At 43.2% G+C, this 21,672-nt stretch overlaps 1 protein-coding gene and 1 long non-coding RNA gene across 7 annotated transcripts in view; both read left to right on the forward strand.

The window, feature by feature from the left end:
- Nucleotides 1–4,001, forward strand: part of LOC146863043 (uncharacterized) — an 11,375-nt gene extending 7,374 nt beyond the window's left edge. The window contains exon 2 of the long non-coding RNA XR_014978208.1: nucleotides 112–4,001. This is a non-coding gene — a long non-coding RNA (uncharacterized LOC146863043). The remainder of the gene's footprint in view (nucleotides 1–111) is intronic.
- SLC2A9 (solute carrier family 2 member 9) overlaps nucleotides 1–21,672 on the forward strand; it is a 2,222,556-nt gene that overhangs the window by 1,939,954 nt on the left and 260,930 nt on the right. The gene's annotated exons all lie outside the window — the stretch shown is intronic.

Here is a 21,672-nt window from a genome sequence, read left to right on the forward strand (position 1 = left end):
AGAGCGATCTCACTGAAACCACTCTTCGCCTCCCCCCCAGGCGCCAAGACCGACTCCTGGGTTGTATACTCAACCTGGGAAATCTAAACCTAGACTCTCCAGTCCTGACAGTAAAAACATTATCAGAGAAAACCTGCAAGAAAAAAATAGAGTTAAACAATCAACCACAAGCAGAAGTAGAAGTATCCATGCCGGCGTTAGTCTGAATATGAATAAAGTTTTAAAGTTCAGCAGGATCTTGAAAAGTCCAAGTCTGATTCTGATGAGTAACTTTGAAGGTGCAGGGGTGGAATAATCCATATCTGGCACCAAGAGAGCGTAGAGGGGCACGAAGGCTCAAAAACTCTTTCCTTCTTGCTGCAGTAACAGTAGAAACATCCTGAGTAAGAAAAACCCTCTGACCCAACCAGGAGACTTGGCGTTTGGAGCGAGCCACAGAGAGGACAAGAAGTAGATCTGTGAATTTCAGAAAGAGAATAATGACTCCTCGAGGCTTAGTTGAAGTTGATGAACGAGGACCAAGTCTGTGAGCTCGTTGGGTAGTGACAGAGGTGGTAGCAGGCATATCTAACAATTTCAGGAGGAAGGAGGAGAAAAACAAAACAGGATCATCCCCCTCCAAAGACTCAGGTAGACCATAAATGCGTAAGTTATTCCTCCTATTTCTATTTTCCAAATCCTCCGTATGTTGCTGGAGGGCAAGAACGGACTTTTCCAGAGAGGAAATACGTTGAGAGTTAACTTGGATCTCTGAAACATGGTGCTCAACGGAAGAGACTCTATTTTCCATAGACGACCACTTCGTTTCAAAAAGCTGCATTTTATTATTGGTCTGCTCAACAAACGGTCGCAAAGCACGTATCTTCCCCAGGAGAAGTTCCATGGAGATAGGAGATGACGGTTTATCCAGCAGGGGAGAGTCTTGTTTCAGGAGCTTAGATGACGTGGTAGGAGGAGAGGACTTAGTTGAATCTGGCTGGGACGAGGAAGTGCGATTAGGAACTGGTGACACCATTTGATCCGTGGTAGAAGAAGAGTCAACTGTTGAGGAAGATGAAGATGGTGCTGAAGAAGAACTCTTCGAGGGCACAAAAACGAACTTTGGATTGCGTAATTTGCCCATAGATACTTGAGTAAACAGACAATAGAATAGATGAAGGAAGTATTGCAGCGCAAGCACATGCACAAACGTGACTACAGCAGGTAGATCCCCAGCAGGAACAATTAGGTGAAATGTGTAGGAGCCACAATATGGGAAAGGAAGGTGCGCAGCATAGATAATTGCAAGTATGAATATGAAAGAGCTCCTCCAGACTGGTGTATTAGCCTAGCGTAAGCATATCTTAAATCTCAGAGTTGGAAAGGCGTAACACAGCAAAACAGCAAGATCTGTGCAATGAATTGTCTAATAATGGCAACTGAGGAAAGACATGTTAGAAAACCAGGAACCATCACAAAGACCAATGAGGCAGCGCAGAAACCAGCATGAATGGAGCACCAGATGTTGGTGGTCTTCTGAACCAGTGCCAGAGATACGTTTCTGGTAAAGTGGTTCAAAGCACAGGCGGTTTAGTTGTTATCCTTCACAACATTTCAACTGCGTGGCGCCTCAGCAAAATTCAAATATTATTAATACTCTGAGATTTTAACTAGTTTCCAGCCGACTCCATAAGGAGCTGTCAGGTACGCAATACTGGCTGCTAACGCGGATGTCACAAAGGCTCCCAGTACTTCAAGGAAAAACAAAGACCTTCAGAGGAGCTGATACTAATAAAGACACCACATGGAGCCAAATGATATATCCCCCTGACGCATCCACCAGAAACAATTCATACAGGATTGGTGGTTAGATAACATTGCCCAATAGCAGGTTTAGCGCCATGTGAGACTTATCTGGAAGGAAAATAAGTTCTGTGGTGCTTCATTAAAATTGCGCAAATGTCACAGCAAAAGAGCCCCTGGTGCAGAATCTATCTTTATGCGCCCACATTGTGCAATAATCAATTTAATTCACCTCTCAGGAGCATCAAAGCAGACGTGGTAGACTCAGGGAACAGCAATGAGCCACAGTAGAAGCATTCCTTTCAAACACGGTGGCATTGTAAAATCGTCACGATGGAAACAAAATGGCGGCCGCGCTGAGGCGTTTAGTAAATACGCCGAAAATGAGGCATTTTCAACAAATGAGCGGCCCCCCAGACCTCACCAGGTGCACATTACGCTCCGATGCTGGGAATTGCCAGAAGAGACGGTAAAAGGGCAGAAAATCCTCCGTACGTCTTGAAAGTCCAACCCGGTACGACGGAGCTCCGAAGTCAGGTGGCCATTCCAGTCGGCACCCAAGCCACGCCCCCGAGCTGTAAGGGCTCTAATAAGGCTGAACTCAGGTTGTTCCTGTTCTACTCCCAGCAAGGCAGTCTGCACCCTGGAGTACACACAACAGAGGCGTGAACTGTCATCACCTGGCTATCAGCACCTACACTTAAGTAATCAGGAAAGAGACAAAAGGCTGGCCTCAACTTAAGTCCCATTCATACCCTGAACAACAGACTGGAGTCCCACAATTTACACCACTCCTCCCAAGCCATCTACCAAGTGTTTGTGCTTCTGGAAGACCTACCAGCAATCCCTCTCAGCAAAAGGACCCATTCGAATTTGTAAAGTCGCCTGTCTCTTCTCTGTGTGCTTCCCTGTTGAATCTCCTCTCCATGCTTCAGTAATGTCAGAAATACATTCCCACCATCTGCAAAAGCAGCCACACACTGCACATGACTAGGCCAGGGGCTTCTGAAATAGAACCCACAGGCCTCCATTACACTGTTTCACTTACATTTATGCATCTCCACACTGGCTAGATACACAAAAATGCACCACATACACTTGGATGTTAGCACTAGGTAGCTTCTTTAGCTTGTTATCTTCTGATAATTTAAAATAATGATTTTAGTCTGCACAAATGCTACTAGACGTGGGTGAAATTTCAATTATGTGGCATAATTTTGAGAAGTTCACGTTATGCTTGTTATGCGAAATTCCCAAAATTAGACCATTAAGCCATGTTTTGTATTTCTGCTGCATCTGTGACTAAATTATACTGTGGGAACAACACAAATGATGAGAACATTACTTGCTGTTGATGCAGCACTCCTGTTTTTGGTGCTTTTTTAGCATGAATTGTGTCCTCGTATCCAAAATGGATATGAGGACACGTTGTGTGCTAAATGATGTATTTGCATTCTCCACAGTTATGAGGAATTTTGCATAATTTTGTGTCACTATATAAAAGCATATCTTACAAATTTTACACACCGCTATTTGTTGCTAGACCAGCCCTGTCAAGTGACCATGTTTCCCTAAAAGTAATTCCCTCTTGCTTTACAAAGGCTGCAGTGTTTCCCTTTAGCCTTCAGCCTTTAGCTATTTCCTACTCTGAAAAGTTGTGATGGAAAATTGATGGTTTCATTTTATGATTCACCACTTACAAACTTCACTAACAGCCACTGGATTCAGTCCCAATACAAGTATAAGGTGGATCTGCAGGGTTCATAAAAACAACATCCCAAGGATTTCTTTTTTGATGTCTGTTAATTCAGGGTGATTTTTAATTATTGGCAATGTCTTTCTCTATGTTATTGTTATTTATTGCATGTTGTACATTAATGGAAATCTGTACTTTATAATGGGCATGATGAAGTGAAGTATTACGTAAGTTGTTAGTGAACTTGTCTGTTATCAGGGAGCTTGTCATGTCCTTGAGTATGTGAAGTGTGAGAATCTAGTGTTGCCCTCAAAGGATAAGGCTAGATGTTACACAAATTAAATGAAATCAACCTGTGCTTAATTCCTGGTAATGTAACACAAACCTATCAAACACAATGTATAAAACAATTTAAGCAGTGCGTAAACATAAAAAAGTCACACCAAACACACTAAAACTCGACAACCAATTTTAAAATGAAGAAATACATGATATGAGTAAAACAAGACCAAGGCAAAAAAAATCTAATCAGGAGAATTGGTGAAGGTAATGTTTAAAGAATTAAAGGAAAAAAAGAGTAACAACAAATAAAGCATCTAATGAAAGTCAATGGTCACAGTAAACCGAGACACAGGTGAACTGCAATGGAACTTGGGGTGGATTTGTCGAAGGTCCTCAGTACCTTCTGATAGGCCACAGATGCCAGGTACAACAGGTTCAGTCTGCCTTTTGGCCTTTCACAAGTCCAGCAGTGTTCTGAAGTTGCCCAGTTTGCAGGATTTGGCACTGCGTGGGTGCGGAACACTCTCTGATATTCTTGTCCCTCTCTGACCAGTGGAATAAATGTTCCCAGGACCTGGCCTATCAGTAGTTCCTGTTTGACTTACTGTAAAGAGGCCCAAAATGCAAGGGGTCAGGGCAAATCCAAGCTGACCAAAGTTGTTAGCCACACTAAACTTGGGCTCTGAGATGTGAGTGTGTGTCCTTTCAGGCCAACCTGACAATCAAAGTGGTCTATTGTGTGGCTCCTGGATGAAATAATACTCCTCATTATAGACAGGGCAACAGTTGCAGACTAAGACTAAGAAGCATAAAGTGGCTAAGGCAAGTAAATATAACTTTTCCGAAAAGGTTTATTTCCTAACTAGTTAGAAAAAATCAGACTTTACCAATGCATTGGATTTTTCAAAACATTTCGCAAACGTTCTTGTACTTTTTCTATAACTGTTTCCTAATGGATAATGCAGAAATAGTAATCTGCTTTACCAGTATTTCCTATGGGGACAGCTTAACAAATACAGTGAAAATAGCCTTTGGTGATTTAATTACTGTAGGTACACGCTAAAATTAATTTTGCATGTACTACTTCTAGGCACTAAGCACCATACCTTATGGGTAATAATTTAACTGTAGGGGTGTCTTATCTAATGCTTAAAAGCTGATTTTATACATGTCTTTCTGCAAACGGGAGACTTTGCCAGCTGCAGAGGCTAGGCCTCTGTGGAGGCCCAAGTCATATTTTTAGGGTCGCAAAGTGGATGGCACAACATAGTGCATCAGTTCACATGAGACATTTAATTTTACATGCCATAGGTGTAGTTGTTGCACCATATAAAATTGTCTTATAGTAAAATTTAATATGCTTAATGAGGTTTTTAAGCCATTTTTGGGGCCAGAGCTTATACACTGGGTACTTGGTAGCAGTGTCCTCGAGTTAGAGAATTACAGTAGGTGCAACCCCAAAAACAATGAAAGACAGGGTGATGTTGGACCTGGCCCTTTTTGCAGGGTTATCCCCAAATGTTTTGCCTTTTTCCTCATATTTTTCTGACCTGTTTTTGTTGGCTTCAGGACTCTGGGTACTTTACCACTGCTAATCAGTGCTATAGTGCGTATGCTCTCACACGTAACACTTGGTATGATTGCCTTACACCTGTTTTGCATATTTAATTTACCTGTAAGTCCCTTGTACAGTGGTATCCCATATATCCAGGGTCTGTAAACTAACTGCTACTAGTGGGCCTGCAGCGCAGATTGCGCCGTCCACAGAAGTAGTCTTTCAAACCTGTCTCAGGCCTCTGCCATTGCAGGGCCTGTGTGTGCAGTTTACTGCCACATTGACTTGGCATTGAAAACTACTTACCAAGCCTTAACTCCCCTTTTACTACATATTGGTGACTCCTAAGGTAGGCTATTTGTAGCCCTATGGACAGGGTGCTGTGTAGTTAAAAGGTAGGACATGTGCCTTTATTGCTTGGCATATCCTGGTAGTGACAAACAGCCTATTTGGTTTCTCAACGCTGTGAGGCCCGCTCCTCTCATAGGTTTGCATTTAGAATTCCCTGATATGTTTTTATGTGTTAACTTCTGATCTGAAAGGAGTTGCGCTGCCATGTTTCGTATGTTTAAAATGGTAGTGAAAAATTATGCTTACTGGTGTAGGCGGATTTTTTATTACTCTTTTTGAAATGCCACTTTTAGAAACTGAGCATTTCTCTGTGCTAATAGCTGTATGTGCTTTGCATCCTGACTCCAATCCACGTCTAGGGCAGAGTGACAGCTACACTTTTACATACTTTCCAGACAGCCAGTGGCTGAGTACATCGGCAAACTGATAATCTTCCTGGGATGGGAGAGTGAGAGGAGTTGACACTTTACATTGTATTGATTGTGTCCTGCCCTCACACAAAGCGATACCAAAGGGGATGATGGATGGAGCGTTTGAGCAAATCAAATACTCACCCCCAGTCAACTGATCTGGGTTTAATCCATCATCATTCTTTAGCTCACTCCACCACCCCAGTTCAGACATGGCCATATGCAAATCAGTATGACCCTGTGCCTCATGGTAACAGTCCAGCCCGAACTGCCAAGCCATGTCTTCCCTGGACCGGAAACAAGCATCCTGGGACCGGTTTCGGGTTCATAACCTTCATCAGCCAGGCTATCTTAAATCCAGTGGCAAAGTGAGCAAGGGACTCACGTCTGGGCATACCCTGCCAACTTATGGCGAACAAAGCGATACCAAAGGGAATGATGGACGGAGCGTTTGAGCAAATCAAACACTCACCCCCAGTCAACTGATCTGGGTTTAATCCATCATCATTCTTTAGCTCACTCCACCACCCCAGTTCAGACATGGCCATATGCAAATCAGTATGACCCTGTGCCTCATGGGAACAGTCCAGCCCGAACTGCCAAGCCATGTCTTCCCTGGACCGGAAACAAGCATCCTGGGACCGGTTTCGGGTTCATAACCCTCATCAGCCAGGCTATCTTGAATCCAGTGGCAAAGTGAGCAAGGGATCCACGTCTGGGCATAACCTGACAACTTAGAGCGAACAAAGCGATACCAAAGGGGATGATGAGTTTAATCCATCATCATTCTTTAGCTCACTCCACCACCCCAGTTCAGACATGGTCATATGCAAATCAGTATGACCCTGTGCCTCATGGGAACAGTCCAGCCCGAACTGCCAAGCCATGTCTTCCCTGGACCGGAAACAAGCATCTTGGGACCGGTTTCGGGTTCATAACCCTCATCAGACAGGCTATCTTGAATCCAGTGGCAAAGTGAGCAAGGGCCCACGTCTGGACATACCCACACACAGGGTCAAGACTGATTTGCATATGGCTGCGTTCAAACTGGAACGGCATGGTGAGCCAAAAAACGATGGATTTAGGCCCAGATCTCTGTATGACATAGTTCTGCATTCTGTCCATCAACTGTTGTATTTGCATCTCACACAAAGGGCTCATTTACCCCCTACTGATGTCTGGAGATAGAGCAGGGGAGGAGCGAAATTCCTGGAACTTGTCAGGACTTGCTGTAACATTCTCCTACCTTCTAGAGGCAAGGCACCAGGGTATAAGTACAGGGGTTCTGACCCCATATTTTCAGAGCACTTTTGGAACTGGTACTGAAAATCTGTCCGAAGGACTGCCTGTGCCACCCAAAGGACTCAACTGGACAGCTCTTCTGTTTTTGTCCTGCTGCCTGCTACCTGTGGGTGGCAGAGAGGACTCACTGGATTGCTTTTCTGCTTGTTACCCTGCTGCCAGCAGCTTACTGACTGTGTTTCACTTAGACACTGCACGGGAGACCATACTTTTTCCACTAGCATTGATGGGATGGCCGACCTGCCTACTTTGTGCCCCTGCCAGTGTTCTTAGCATGTGGTGAGCACTTTGTCACCTCAGCGCAGGCTAACTTGCTCCGTGCCCTGCAACAAAACACGTGGTAAGCCCTTCATTTTCCACTCATCTTTTCTCTTTTACTCCAAAAACTAGAGTTGGGAATGCTACTATTTCTAACATTCAAGCGCATGTTGAAGCGCTTCCCCTGGTAGCCTGTGCGTGTTTTCGCGCACTACTGGACTCCACACCACAGAATTTTTTGTTGACACAAAGTGCCCCAGGCAAGGGATCTGTGACATGCAGGCTCAAGAGGGAGGTCCCGTCCAGAGTCACCACCCCCTGCACGCTGCAGAGTCATCGCCCATCAACAACCCCCTCTGTGGGGCCCCTTTTTCTGAGGGAAATGATTTCCCTGTTGCTGCCTACTGTAGGAAGCAGGGACCACTTAACTTCCCACCTGGTGCCAAGAGACCGTGAATCGTCCAACCCCCCCAGACCTGTAGAGGGTGAGTTGGCCCTGGAGGGGTCTGACACTCGTCCCATGCTCCCCTCGCGGGCGGCCCATACCGCAAAGAGAAAAGAGCTGTGCCAGGGGTATTGTGTAGCTGCCTATCCTGGCGAAGGGAAACTTTAATGTTAGGTCACCCCAACAAGGCGTGACACCGATACGATGCATGGGGGAAACTCCTTGTAACTTACTGATTAGCGTACCAAGGGCACCTAAGTGTTCTGATGCCCTGCATGTTGTAACAATTTACCTAAAACTTGGGATAGGGGAGCAGGTGCTCTGTGTCTGCATGCACCGTAATATTGGGAGATTTATCCCACCCAATTTGAATCTCCTGCCAAGTGTTTGGGGTTTATTCTGGTGACCTTCCCTGCAAAGAGTACATACTCACAAATGTATATTTTCAAAGGTATTTTAGGTGTTGTTCCTCTAAACCCACTGTGACATTTTACGCACTGGTGTTAGTGTGTACATGCACAGTATTTAGGATTCATGCTTAGCGTGCCAGCATTCAGGGTAACATGTGATGATTCATGTGCTCTTTGTTATAACCAAACATATGCATTTCTTGCCCAGATGTTCCAATATTTGTCATTTTAATTCTTGCTCGGTCAGGATAGTGAGTAATATTTCAGGATTAGCATATGATGTACAGTATTCATGATTTATGGCGTTTTGGTTCTATGGTTTTATATAATACAGAATTTTTTTTATATAATTGTGTGGGAGTCTCTTTTGTGGTGTATGTATCATGTCACTGGTGTGCGGGTGTTGCACAAATGCTTTAAACATTGCCTCTGGAGATAACCCTGACTGTGTGAGCACAGGTTATCTTTGGTGTGAATCTTACTTGCTCTGACTAGAGTGGTGGCTTCCGACTGGCTTAGGTGCATACCAACCAGAAACCCTATTTCTAACAGGTGACCACACAAAAAGGGGTAAATGTTAGAGATAGGCGTAACTTGTGTAATTCTGTGTATTATAATCACTCAGAGTTACATAAAAATGAGATTATTCAGAACTGCACAGGAAGAGTAATTTCTGCATTTTGTGTTATTTTCTGAGCGCAAAAATGTCCCCTCACATCCAATACGGATGGGAGGATGCATTCTATGCTAAGAAAAAGCGCAAAATGCAAAACAACACTAAAAGCAGTGCAAGCAGTCACTCGCGCTTGCTAAATTTGTTGTTTCAGTGCTAATTCTGCACTAAATCCCCTCCCCCAAAATTACTCTTAATTATGTGAGCGTACGTAATGATGCAATATTAGTAATTCTGCATCCAAGAAAAATGCGTAATTACTGAAATCACTTTGATTACTCCCACATATTTAAAATGAATGTCAGTCCTATTCAATTTGCAAAAGTTGCCATGGAAGAGCATGGCGTTTGTACGAAAATACCTCTTTTTGAATGGACAACCCAATTTTTTTAGCTGATGCTGCTAGTTATTTGACTCTGTATACAGGGACTCTACTAACCAGTCCACAGTGCTGCTGGTTATTTGACTCTGTATACAGGGACTCTGCCAACCAGTCCACCGTGCCCATTTTGAAGTTGGCTATTCTCTTAATTGGTATATTTAACTTACTTGTCAGTCCTTAGTATATGGTACAATGTTTGCCAAGGATCTTTTAGTTAAAAAACACTTGTGGACTGCAGCACCCATTGTATCACTTACAACAGTAACAGTGAAAACTCCACTGCAGGAACCATTGTATCCTGGCTGCACACCTTTAAAAATGCAAATTTGACCTGGACCTGTAAATATAACACCTTTGACAGACCTCAGCGTTCCCTTTAAATATTCAAAAGTCACCTCTTGTAGGCCTTACTGCCCCTAAGGCAGGGTGTATGACATTTAACTGTAGGACATGTAAACATTTAATGTTAAATATGCCCTTAAAGTGAGAGGGCTCCAAAAGCAATTTTCACTGTAGCAGAATTAACTGTTCTATAGGAAAGCATTGATATAAAATATTACATTTAATAATGTCATTTATGAATAAGAAAAAGCGACAAATTTCATTTTTAGATTTTTTTTTTACATTGTTATTCCAAGTCCAATTTGCCAGTGAAGTCAGATTTGTGATCAATATTTCGGAAAATGTACTTTTAGAAAGTTACCTTTTCCCTGACTAAAGCTGCTGGAGACTTATTTTCATGAGCTGCAACTGTCACCTGGCAGCTGAATAGCCCTCTTGATGAGGTGTGAAAACTGTTCCAAGAGCAGAACAAAAGCCTTGGGTATGGGGAGGTGTTCTGTTCTTCAAACAGGATGGACATCTGGGTTATTCCTACACACTTGATTAATGTTTAAGAGCCTTACCCTGTCACAGTCAAATGTTAGCTGACATCTGGACAGGTTCCTTCTATGTTCCACCACTCAGATAGCCATCAATCCCGGTGCCAGAGGAGCTGCCTGCAGAACAGTTTTGAAGTGACCACAGAAAAGGGGTTGCCTATTTCCTTGGCCACACATATGGTGTGGGCACCGGGGCTCTGCAGAAGGGAAGAAGGGATTCACCAGAGAGGGGCACTGTGGTATTGTTTACAGTGTAGCACACAGAAACTGCTGCAAAAGTGGGTAGTGATACCACAGGGAACTGTTTCCCGGTTGGCTAGGGAGAGTCAAGGAATCACCATCATCCATAGGCTAGTGTTAAGAATAAATGTGACAACCCTAGGCACTCTCTTCAGAACACAACTGGACCCGTGGATGACAAAAGTAGGACTGCACCTGCTGTTGAGACCTGTGAGGAGACCTGAAAGGCTGGACCGGCTGTTACTTGTACCCCAGAAAAGAAGTTGACTCCAAGGATCACTTGGCTGACCTCCAATTAAGCCACTGGTACACAACAAGCTGCAAAAAGCCCCTTTTTACTGAAGAGTCAAACTGACCAGTTTCAACAAGACCTGCCCTGGATCCTGCGGATAGCTCTTTCTGGAATGGGTCTTGATTTTCAAGTGCTGTTCATGAGATCCTGGGATCCTTTGTTGTGCACTTCACTTCTCTTAACATCCTGTGAAACATGAGACTTAGGCAACTCTTTGACTCCAAAGACCTTGGAAAACCAGGACAAATCCTGTCAAAACAATATGAAGAAGATGTGTTGTAGCTGGGTCAAAGATTCATGTTGCTCCCATTCTGAGCTTTTCCACAGCAGTAAATCTGTTTCAAGGGGATGTCGCGGAGGGGGTGTCTGGACTTTGTGAGCCCTGTTCAGTTACAGCTTGTGGCCTTGCTCCACTGAAGAAATCCAAACTCCAAAAATGTGATTAAGTATGAACTTAGAATTTTTCACCAAGTGAATGTATCCGACCGTAAAGGGTTGGGCATGAATTCTGAATTTCTCACTCTTCGAGTTTTGCCACAAAAGTCAACAGCATCACTAAGACATCATATGATGGCTATCTGGCCTCATAGATCCCTTCTCAGTCACAGCCTGCTTTCTTGTCTTGCTGTGGACTTCTGATTTCCATTTCAAGGATTAAATCAAAAGGTAAAACTTATGACCCGGGTGAACCTGTTTTGTATATCCAACCTACACTCCATTGCAGTCAGCCTTAAGTAGTGCCTTGCTCGTTGTCAAGTGCAACCAGATGACTGCAATTGGCGCTTAAGGCTTTTTGGTGCTTGTGGGAAACCAGGGATTTTTGCAGTCTCCCTCTACTTTTTGCTTTAATTTTGACTGCCATGAGCTCCCCTACCCAGACCATAAGCAGGGACATTTTAAAATCTGTTTTATAAGCCCTGGAGAGGGACAAACTGGCAATTTTGTTTTTCACCATTGTAGCACATTGGCTCCATAGGCCAACATGGGAATACTTTAATAAAGTCTAACTATTGATGATAAGTAAACTAGAAAAACATACTTTAAACTATTAAAATGGGAGTTAGAATACATCCAACTACTTGCCAAGGTTAGATTTATTATAACTATCACAGAAACAAAATTATAGAACTGCTATTTAGATGTGCTAAAATGCAGCCTTCTAGCAGCCTCTCCTGATTGGCCAGCCTTTGGCAGGCTGAGCCAAACTGCTCTGATGAGGTGTGAAGTGGCCTGCATAGAGACAAGAGACATCTGGTGGGAGGAGAACTGCAGTTGCAGAGCAAAAGTCAGGATGTGGGTGTAGTAGCCAAACTGGTTTTCAAAGAGAGAATGACAGTAAGGACAGGACCCCCAGTAATTGAATCAGCAGAGGGGTTGGAAGGGGAGTGTTAGGAAAACGTAGTCATGCCAGTGGCCTGGGTCAGCCGGATCTTGACCTCCAGGAGAGAGTTTCTCCATTCTGGATTTTAAAGTAATAGTGCTTTCTGGGACAAGAATATGCCACACTTTGGAGGAAGTTGTCATACCTGAGGGAGGCATCCTGCACCCCATTGGTCAGGGTTTCCCCACTGCTTGTCACCCAAGAAAACTGGAAAAATATGGGAGAGCTGCCGGCAACTCAAATCCCAACCTTCAAATGACAAGAAGAAGAAGGACTGCCCTGCTGGACCTTTGGACTGCACAAGAGAGGACTGCATCTGCTGCACACTTTGGTCTTCAGCCCGGAAAGGACTTTGCCTTGCTCTAAAAGTTGAATGAGTGGAGTCGCTGAAAGCAACAGGTTAAAGCAGCTCCACCTGCATCCAGCAAGAAGTACCCAGCTAGGCAGCGTTCAGTGGAATTTAAGGATTTGGCCAGATGTATTGCAGGTCTTGTAGTCCCAACTTCCAAGGAACAACACATTGATTCTGGAACCTTGGATTGGTGTTGTGGACCCTCAAAGATCAAAACCAAACATCTGGGGAAGAAAGACACTTGGACAACACAAGAGAGGACTGAACTCATAAAGACTGCACCTGCTGCACTCACAAGGCTTCACACCAATAGGGCTTTTCCTGTCCTAAAGGATAAGTAGTGGACTTCCTGATCAGCAACAGATAGAAAAGTGCTGGAAGGGCTACCGGCAACATCAACAATGAGGACAACTCCAGCTGACAAACCTCACCTGGATTTTACTTGGATTGACCAGGGGCGTTGTGGAAGTTGTAGTCTCAGACCCAAATAGGCAAACCAGAGCTTCTGAACCCTTGGCTGGTGCTGCGGACCACTTTCCTGCATCAAGAAAATCTTCTGGAAGTAAGTGTTACATCGTGGGTAGCCTAGACTCTTGACTTTGTCCTAGTCCAACGCAACCTTTTTGAACCCTTTGAGTGATATTTGCTTCTAAGCGCTAGTTTTACTTTCCATCTTTAAAAACTCTTATCTCTGGTTCCCTACATTAAATTTTGTTAGTTTTGGTGTAATTTTACTCATAAAAATGTATTACCTATTTTATAAATTGGTATTGGATTTTTATTGTGTGTTGCATCTTAATTATTTAATGTATTGGTGTTTTAAAATGCTTTTCACACCTGTCTCCTACGTTAAGCATGCCTGCTCGGGTAAACAGCCTTTACAATGAGGTTTTTACCTCATTGTGCCTTTACCACGCATTTATCAGCACGCATATTTTTACTGCAAATTTGCATTTACAACGCATGCCAATACCACGCATTTAAGGTAAGTTGGGGGGTGTCCCCCACAAGTACATTGTTTTTAAATATAAAAATAATGCATGGTATTGGCATGCATTTTAAATGCATATTCACGGTGAGCTCTAAAAACATGTGTGTCAAAGGCATGCAAAGTAATTGCCTGCGTTGTGCCGTTGAACAACCGGCTGCTCACAGCCAACTACCAAATGTTAGGCTAGGGAATAATTTATTGAGACCTTGACTGCACCTTATATTGTTATTGTGGTCTTATTACTAGTGGTAGGTACCTGCCTGCGCCTACTAATAAACCACCTTCCAACAGTGCTATTTTTATTTAAAACTTAAAAAAAAATCATATCTCTTGTTCCCTTATTGGGTTTTTGTTGGTTTGGAGTCATTTTGTTCATTATAAAATTATTCTCTATTTTATCAATTGAAATGGGATTTTTATTGTGTTGTGGACATGTTAACTTGTGTGGTACTTCAAAATGCTTTACACATTTCCTTAAGTTAAGCCTGCCTGTTCTGTTGCATAGCTACCAGGGGTTGAGGTCAGGATTAAATTATTAAAACGTTTGCTGTACCTAACAAGAATAGTGACCTTAATACTTGAAGTAGACTTCAATCCCCCCAACTTATAAACAATAAACTTTTTCACGGGATTCATTTTATGTGACTGCCATCCAATCCTACAGCATGCTGAGTTTGGTAATCAGGTAAAGTATTTCTTCCACTGGTCATACCTTTTGCTATAATAGGTATCTTGCTGTACCAATGAATATGCATATCTAGATTGTCTAGCATAGCTTCTAAGGGTTCCATTTAAGGTTTAAGCCTTCCAGCGTCAGGGGTGAGCTTTCATTTAGAATTATCAGCTTTCTATCTTAGATACAAATTGATTAGAATAAAAAATATTTGTACTTGTGCCTTGAATATAAATATTTGTCTTCAGTTTCTCAGTCTCTCATTTCAGATTTTCAAAGTTTATTTATTTGCATAATTAATTAAAACCATTGAATACAGCTATATTTAAAACCACTTCGTACAGTGACTAATACGCTCACATGTGATATAAGTAACGTCCCGAATTCTCCTGTTTTTAAAAACATGTTACACATCTTTTCTGTGTGCTCCAAACTGGCACAGCTGTACTGTTGAAATGGTGTTAAAACAGGTAAACAGCCAGGATCTGTGGACGTCTCAAAGTCAGCAATACTTCAGTCATCCCAATGTGCAATGAACTCTCTGGACCCAGCGCTTGTGAATATCTTTCCTAATGTGGTGTCTCAATACCGACTGAATTAGTTTTAGAAAGTAACAAAATGAGCCTATTGGCGGTCTATGCTTTTGGTATGGAGGATCAATATACGAAACCCTTCCTGTTATTTGCTGCTACTTGAGTGTCTCGCCATTTAACCTGATATCTTTTATAAAGGAAGCACCTGACCACTCACTGTCCACATTTTTAACAACAATGGACTGTGGAGCTGCATTACATTCCCTACACTCGCAGCCACACCAACGCGGTGTTTTTCATGTTTTTTGCATTTCCGTTTCTAAGGAAGGATTTAGTTTTGCTACTATCAGAGGTAGTAAGCGCTACATAAATACAATTCACAGTTACAGTTACTGTAAGTAAACAGTTGTGCCCATTTAAATCATCTGCACTATTGAAGTTCAAGAGAGTTCTGAACTATGCTGCTATGATCATTGCTGATAAAATAAGAAACTCCCTGCTGAGAGTGCTCAAATGCCACTCTGTTTTGTGTTATTCTTTACAGATAAGTCAAACAAAAAGCAAAAAACGAACAGATGCCCTAAAACTGTCCATAGAGGAACGCATGTTGATTACCTTCCAGAAAAGGATTTTCTCTTCCGAGATGCACTCGAGAATCAATGGTGATGCCATTGGTTGTAGGGTTGTAAAGAACAGATGCTCGAGGTCTATTGTTCGAAAATACCACCAATATTAACATACTCCTTAGACTATATTCCAATCAAGGCATGGTACCCACTAAACGTAAAAGAAGGGATCCCTGTCTAAGCAATCCACCTGAAGTTATCCATAGTCAGAGCGTCAGCAAAAGCTGTCACAAATATACTCCGTTGGGCCTATAATCTCCTACATGCAGACCTAGGGTCTATAAGGTACATTTTTAAACTGGAGACTTTTAGAGATGAGTCATCTCATTATACTATTAATGAGAATTTAAATATTGCACTAGCTCAGTCTGGTTGCACAAATGCACTTTTGAAATCTATAATAATAATAATAATAATAATACTGCCATTTATTAAGCGTGAACAGCTACCTTCGAAGAGGTGTCCCGTTGCTGTAGCAACAGGTGAACAAAGAGTGAATGAATTATGCTAGGGTGAAAAGCCAGGTTTTGACTGCCTACCTGAATTGAGTTTCAGAGGATATCTGTCGTAAGGAGTTGGGGAGGGAATTCCACAATTTAGACGCCCCAAACGTAAATGATCTGCCACCCAGCCTGGTTTTCTTCACTCGAAGGGTGCAGAGAAAATTCTGGGAGCAGGATCTCAAAACACGTGACTGCGTGTAAACACCCAGCCTCTGTTTCAGATATGCAGGGCATTATCCGTTAAATGCCCGGAAGGCGAGCGTCAGGGCCTTAAATTTGATTCTCTTGGCTACAGGTAGCCAGTGTAGGTCTCTAATATGCGGAGAGATGTGTTGCCGAAAAGGAACATGTTTGATTAATCTCGCAGCCGCATTTTGGACCATCTGGAGTTTCTTTACAAGGTAGTCCGGTAAGCCAGTGTAAAGGCCGTTAGCATAGTCCAAGCGGGCAGTTACTGTAGCGTGGATTACAGTCCTGCGGCAGCTCTCTGGCAGCAAATGAATGCTTTTCCGCAGGTTTCTCAGGCTATGAAAACAGGTAGCTGTATTTGAGCCGAGAAGGATAGGTCAACCAGCCATTTTACAACCAGATGTTTTGCCTGGCCCGCAGGTGCAGGTGGCGGACCCAATTCCTCAGGCCACCAGAGGGCAGCCGGCGGTGGCTGGGATTTGCCAAAAACATCACTTCGGTTTTGTCGGCATTCAACTTATGTTTATTGTTATTCATCCAGCCCGCAATGTCCTTTAAGCAGCCTTTGAAGCACTTAAAAGAGTCTTCAGTCTGATCCTTAAATGGGAAGACCAGCTGGGTGCCGTCGGCGTAAGAAATCGCCTTCACTCCCGAGTTGGCTATCAAAGTAAATAACAGGGCCAAGTATATGTTAAATAGGAGCGGGCTAAGGCTCTTCTATGACTCACACTTGAAGCTTTATTGAACTCCTCAGTTGGGTAGGAGAACTCTGAATGTAACAATATGGGAAATGCCAATCTTTTTATGTATGGAGTCTCACATAAAGGATGGAGCATCCACTGTCGTAAAATTTCTATTAGTAAAATTAAACTTGTTGGGTCCGATTCACAAAGGTAAACTGAGACGAAAGTATAACTTTATGACTTTCGGTTTTCACAAAGGGCATTTATGAGTAGTAAAGTTAGACCTTTGTCTCAGTTAACTTAAGTTTTGGTCTTCAGTTTAACTGAGATAAGACTTTTTGTCTCAGGTAAACTTAGGACCAAAACAAGTTAAACTGAAACAAATGTTTAACTTTAACTACTTGTAAATGCCCTTGGTGAGTACCCAAAATCGGAAAGTTAGACTTTTGCCTAAGTTTATCTTTGTGAACCGGGCCCTTAGTTTGTGAATACCCCAAAAATAGAAGACATGCACAAAAGTGTAAGTTTAACTTTGTGAATCAAGCCCTGAATTTGTGAATTGGGCTCTGTTTTATGTTAATTGGCAAACCATGGTTAATCCATGGTTCAAAGATGTCACCATTTTCAATGTTTTTTGCACAGGTATATCTCAACATCGAAATGTAAACATCAGAGACACAGTCACTGGTAGTGCAGAGAACGTAAATAAAACATGTCTATTTTCTGGAATGTGTGAGGGAGAATGATTCCATATGGAATATGATTTGGAGGTGAAGTAGAAAGGATTAAAAAACAACTTGCTACATTTCTATTAAATGAATGTGGCTTTCCTGATTCCATTACAGATGATCCACAGAAACTGCTACCAAAGGAAAGCTAGGGGATTCAGCAGTGAGGTGCTCATGCTTTGAGCAGGTGTGCGGCACATTTCAATAAGAGGTGAGATTCAGTCACATTTAAATGGAACTTTCTGAACCCCTTTTAAAGGTGTTCGAATTTTGACCATCATTTCAAATAAATACACCGAAAGTGTAAATCCTTCACAGACGCGTCTGTTTATGGCCGCTCGTCAGAGGCTCTCAGGGAAATAAGGCTTCGTCTCACACCTCCCACATCCCCGTGGATTTGAGATAAGCATGGGAGCTGATTAGAGTTAAAAGAAGTCCTTCTTGGAGACCGAGCTGCTCGATTGACAATGACTCTTACTGTGCGAAAGGGTCAGTCATGCTGTTTCTTTACACAGAAAGCCATTTTGAAATGCTTTGACGGGTATTGTAAAAAGAAAATAAATCTTGTGTTGTTGAAGGCGTAGAGTTAAAGGATGAGTTCTCTTTATTGCTAATTAACTCTGGTTGACAACTGATTAGATCCATGAACTTTGAAGTAAAACTATTTTCTGAGAAACTCACTGTGCGTTTTAGATGTATCTTCCCGGCAGGTGTATGCAGCTTGGAACAATGGGATAATGGCTCTCTGCAGCCTATAGGGAAATGCATTTCCTCCCACGATGCCAGTGTTGCTCCGCTCATGCAATGCATCAAACTGTGCGCAGAAATAGGATGGACTCTGCCGGCCCAGGGTATTGGAATATCCCCGTCTGCCGTGCATTACATGAGATCACGCTGCAGTCAATGAAAGCCGTGGCATCCATGCTCTGATAGGTCCTCTATCAGGTACACAGACCACTTTTTTCGTGGCCATTGTAGGAGTCACATGACACATGCCTTTTACTGTACAGCGGATGTCTAGCGCCTTGACACCCCAGGGTATAAGTGTGCTTTATAAATATTATCCTACATCAAGGAAGAGTTCATGGTTGTGTGGAAATGTGGATTTTCCTGATCAGTTATGTCCCCTATCTTGGACCCCAACGGTTCTATATGCATGTTACAAGTACATGTATGTTCCCTCCAGTTCCAGTTTCTAAGACGCAAACATATGTGTGTCTACCGTCAACATGTCCTCTGTCAGATCCGCCATCAATGGGCTGGATATTCGATTCCTAAGTATGAAAGGCCACCGACTTTATATGGCTAAGTTACTCCATTTTTACAGTTCAGGCAAGTAGGCCCGATTCTGTCCTCAAAGCCTTTCCCTGCTCTCTGTCTTTGACAGCTTCAGCTTGAGCTCGCATCTGTATCCATGAACTTTGTCCTACTCCCTGTGCAGCTAACGGTGCCTGCCTCGGCCAGTTTTCGCCTGCCTGCCAAGAAGCTGTATTTCACCTTCGAATTATCTATTTTGCTCTTCAGCCGATGCATTCCTGTCTAGTGATTTAGGTAAACATTTCCTCTAGCTCACAAGCAAGGGACTCAGCCTTTCCGTCCGCCTGCAAATGATTCATAGCCCTGCTGCCATGGAAGGTTTTCTGCCTCTCGCATCTCACATAGACACTTAGGCGTTTGTGCACGCACACAGTCAGTATAGACTAGATTTTGTCCGAGAGTCCTTCCTTGTGGATAACATAGTTCTTTAAACATAGGATGTTAGATATGATTTGGGATTAGGTTGACTTGACCCCTCAGACTTTTCGTCTCCATATGTAGAGTCAATGTCAAGTCCCCTTCACCCCCTAGTTGCACGTCAATTACACGTCATGCTGCCGCGCGCGCATCTATGCCAAGTATTATCTTATAGATCCACCTATGTCTGATAATCCTAACCAATCATGTTTCTTTTATTCCTTATTACGTACCTGTCATGTCACTTTTCTTATCAAATGTTACGCCTTCTACATTCGTTTCATTGTAATGCACTTATTATAAAAATGCATGTCTGTCAATAAAGTATTGTACTTCACTTCCTGAACCTTCTTGGTGACGGAACCTGAAGGCCGCGACTCGAGTCGGCCATTTTGAATGGAATAAAGCCCATTTAGAAAACCTCTTATACCACGGATTCTGCCTCTTGTTATTCTGAGCTATTTTTACTTTATCTTAAGATTCCGTATGAAATTCAGTCCGGTAAAGAAGATTTTATTTACCACATAATGGCGCCCGAACAGGGACACTTTCTCATCTCACGCGCCGGCGGTGCGTTGCAGGCCCGGTCTCCTGCCACAGCTGGACGGACCATAAACGCGTACCAGCAGGATTTCCTGTAAGCTCCCTCCGGTCAAGCGGGGGCGACTGAGGCTGCGATCAACCCAGACGAGGCGGTGAGAAGTGCGAAGTATCCCGACCAGAGCCTAGCTGAGAGAGCAAGATCCGAGGTATACAGAGGCCCACCAGGTTTTTCGAAATCCCGATGTCCAGAGGGTCCGCTGTCCGCAGTCATCAAGTCCTGTCCATTCTCTGAGGCCTTCCGTTTCAAGGAGCTACTCGGTGAGTACCATCGCCGGGGAGGCGTATTGACGCGCACATAGGTTGTGCCGGTCAAGACGGATTTGGGTACACAAATCCGGTCTGCACTGTTTAGCAGTGTATATGTACTGTTTAGCAGTATATCAAGTATTCCGAAGTATTCAGTTATTGTCAAGAATTCAGCGTGGTGATTAGTTAGGCAGACTGTCATCATTGTCGGTCGTTGTTAAAATGTTTAATGTTTAATGTTTAAAGTGTTCAAATATTGTGGTATGAATGATTGTTCATTGTTCACTGTTCATTATTGTGTTTTTTTCGTATTAAGTAAGTTCAAGAGTAAGTATCAGATCAGTTGTCAATATGCCGCTCTTCTCGAAGTTAAGACAGATTACTACCAGAAAAGGGGTGCTTGAAGAAGCAGTTCCTATTCCTCCTAGGGACACTCCAGGGCATTTTATGTACCATAAGCATGGCTTAGATGCCATATTGTTTCTTGATCTATGGGTAGATTATACCAAGGGATTACCGGAAAGTCAAAGGTGGCCCGCAGCGGGAACCTGGGATGCAGAGTGCATCATGAAAGTGGAGGAAGAGTTATGGAAAAGAAAGGTCAGACAGTCACAGAAAGACGCTGTTGAGTTATGGCGTAAAGAATCTCATAGACGAACAGAAAAAGCACGTAGACAAGAAGAGAGGAGTAAAGAAAGTTCAAATAAAGTTCAAGAAAATCTATTAATTGAGGAAGGTATCCGAGTGAAATCAGAACAAATAAATAGACAAAGAAATGCTCTTATGAATGGTATGTATCCCCTTCTAGCCGAAGGACTACCTAAGGCTGCTCCAGAGATACCAAAAGACTTGCCACCCCCATTATTTCCAATTAAGGTACATCCAAAAGGGCATCCCAGAACCGCAGAAGATGTCTTTCTTTCCTCATATCTAGACGACGCAGCTCCCGAGTATGCTAACGCCACACCACATAGACCGTCTGGCGGGGGGGGGTTCAACGTCAGGATCAGGTATCCAACCCCGTGCAACAGCAAGTCCCGACACAAGCTTCGGCAAGCACATCTGTTTCCGCATCTGTCTCCGCAGTCGACTCTACAGAGGTATCGACACCCATAGTTGCTGTGTCACGTTCAACGAACCCATTCACACCCGACGCCCCAGATGGGGCCACGGGAGGTGCTAGCAGTACCTTTACACCACCTAGAATAAATAAACTTGTCTTTCAAGAGTCAGCACATTCACGTACACCAAAATTCGTAAGTGAACGTACGCTTAAGGAACTCCTTGTTAATTGTAGATATGACCCGGTGGTTGGTAAAGAGGACGAAATGGTCCTGGCATCATTACGTATCAGGCGAGCCGCAGAGTATTTAGCAAGGTTACCAGGAATGACTACGCATCTAGATAACATATATCATTTTGTTCAAACAGGACGAGATCCAGGATGTATTAACAGAGCTATGGAATTCCA

The sequence above is a fragment of the Triturus cristatus genome, chromosome 2_2, assembly GCF_964204655.1.
Source record: "Triturus cristatus chromosome 2_2, aTriCri1.1, whole genome shotgun sequence".
Classification (NCBI taxonomy): domain Eukaryota; kingdom Metazoa; phylum Chordata; class Amphibia; order Caudata; family Salamandridae; genus Triturus; species Triturus cristatus.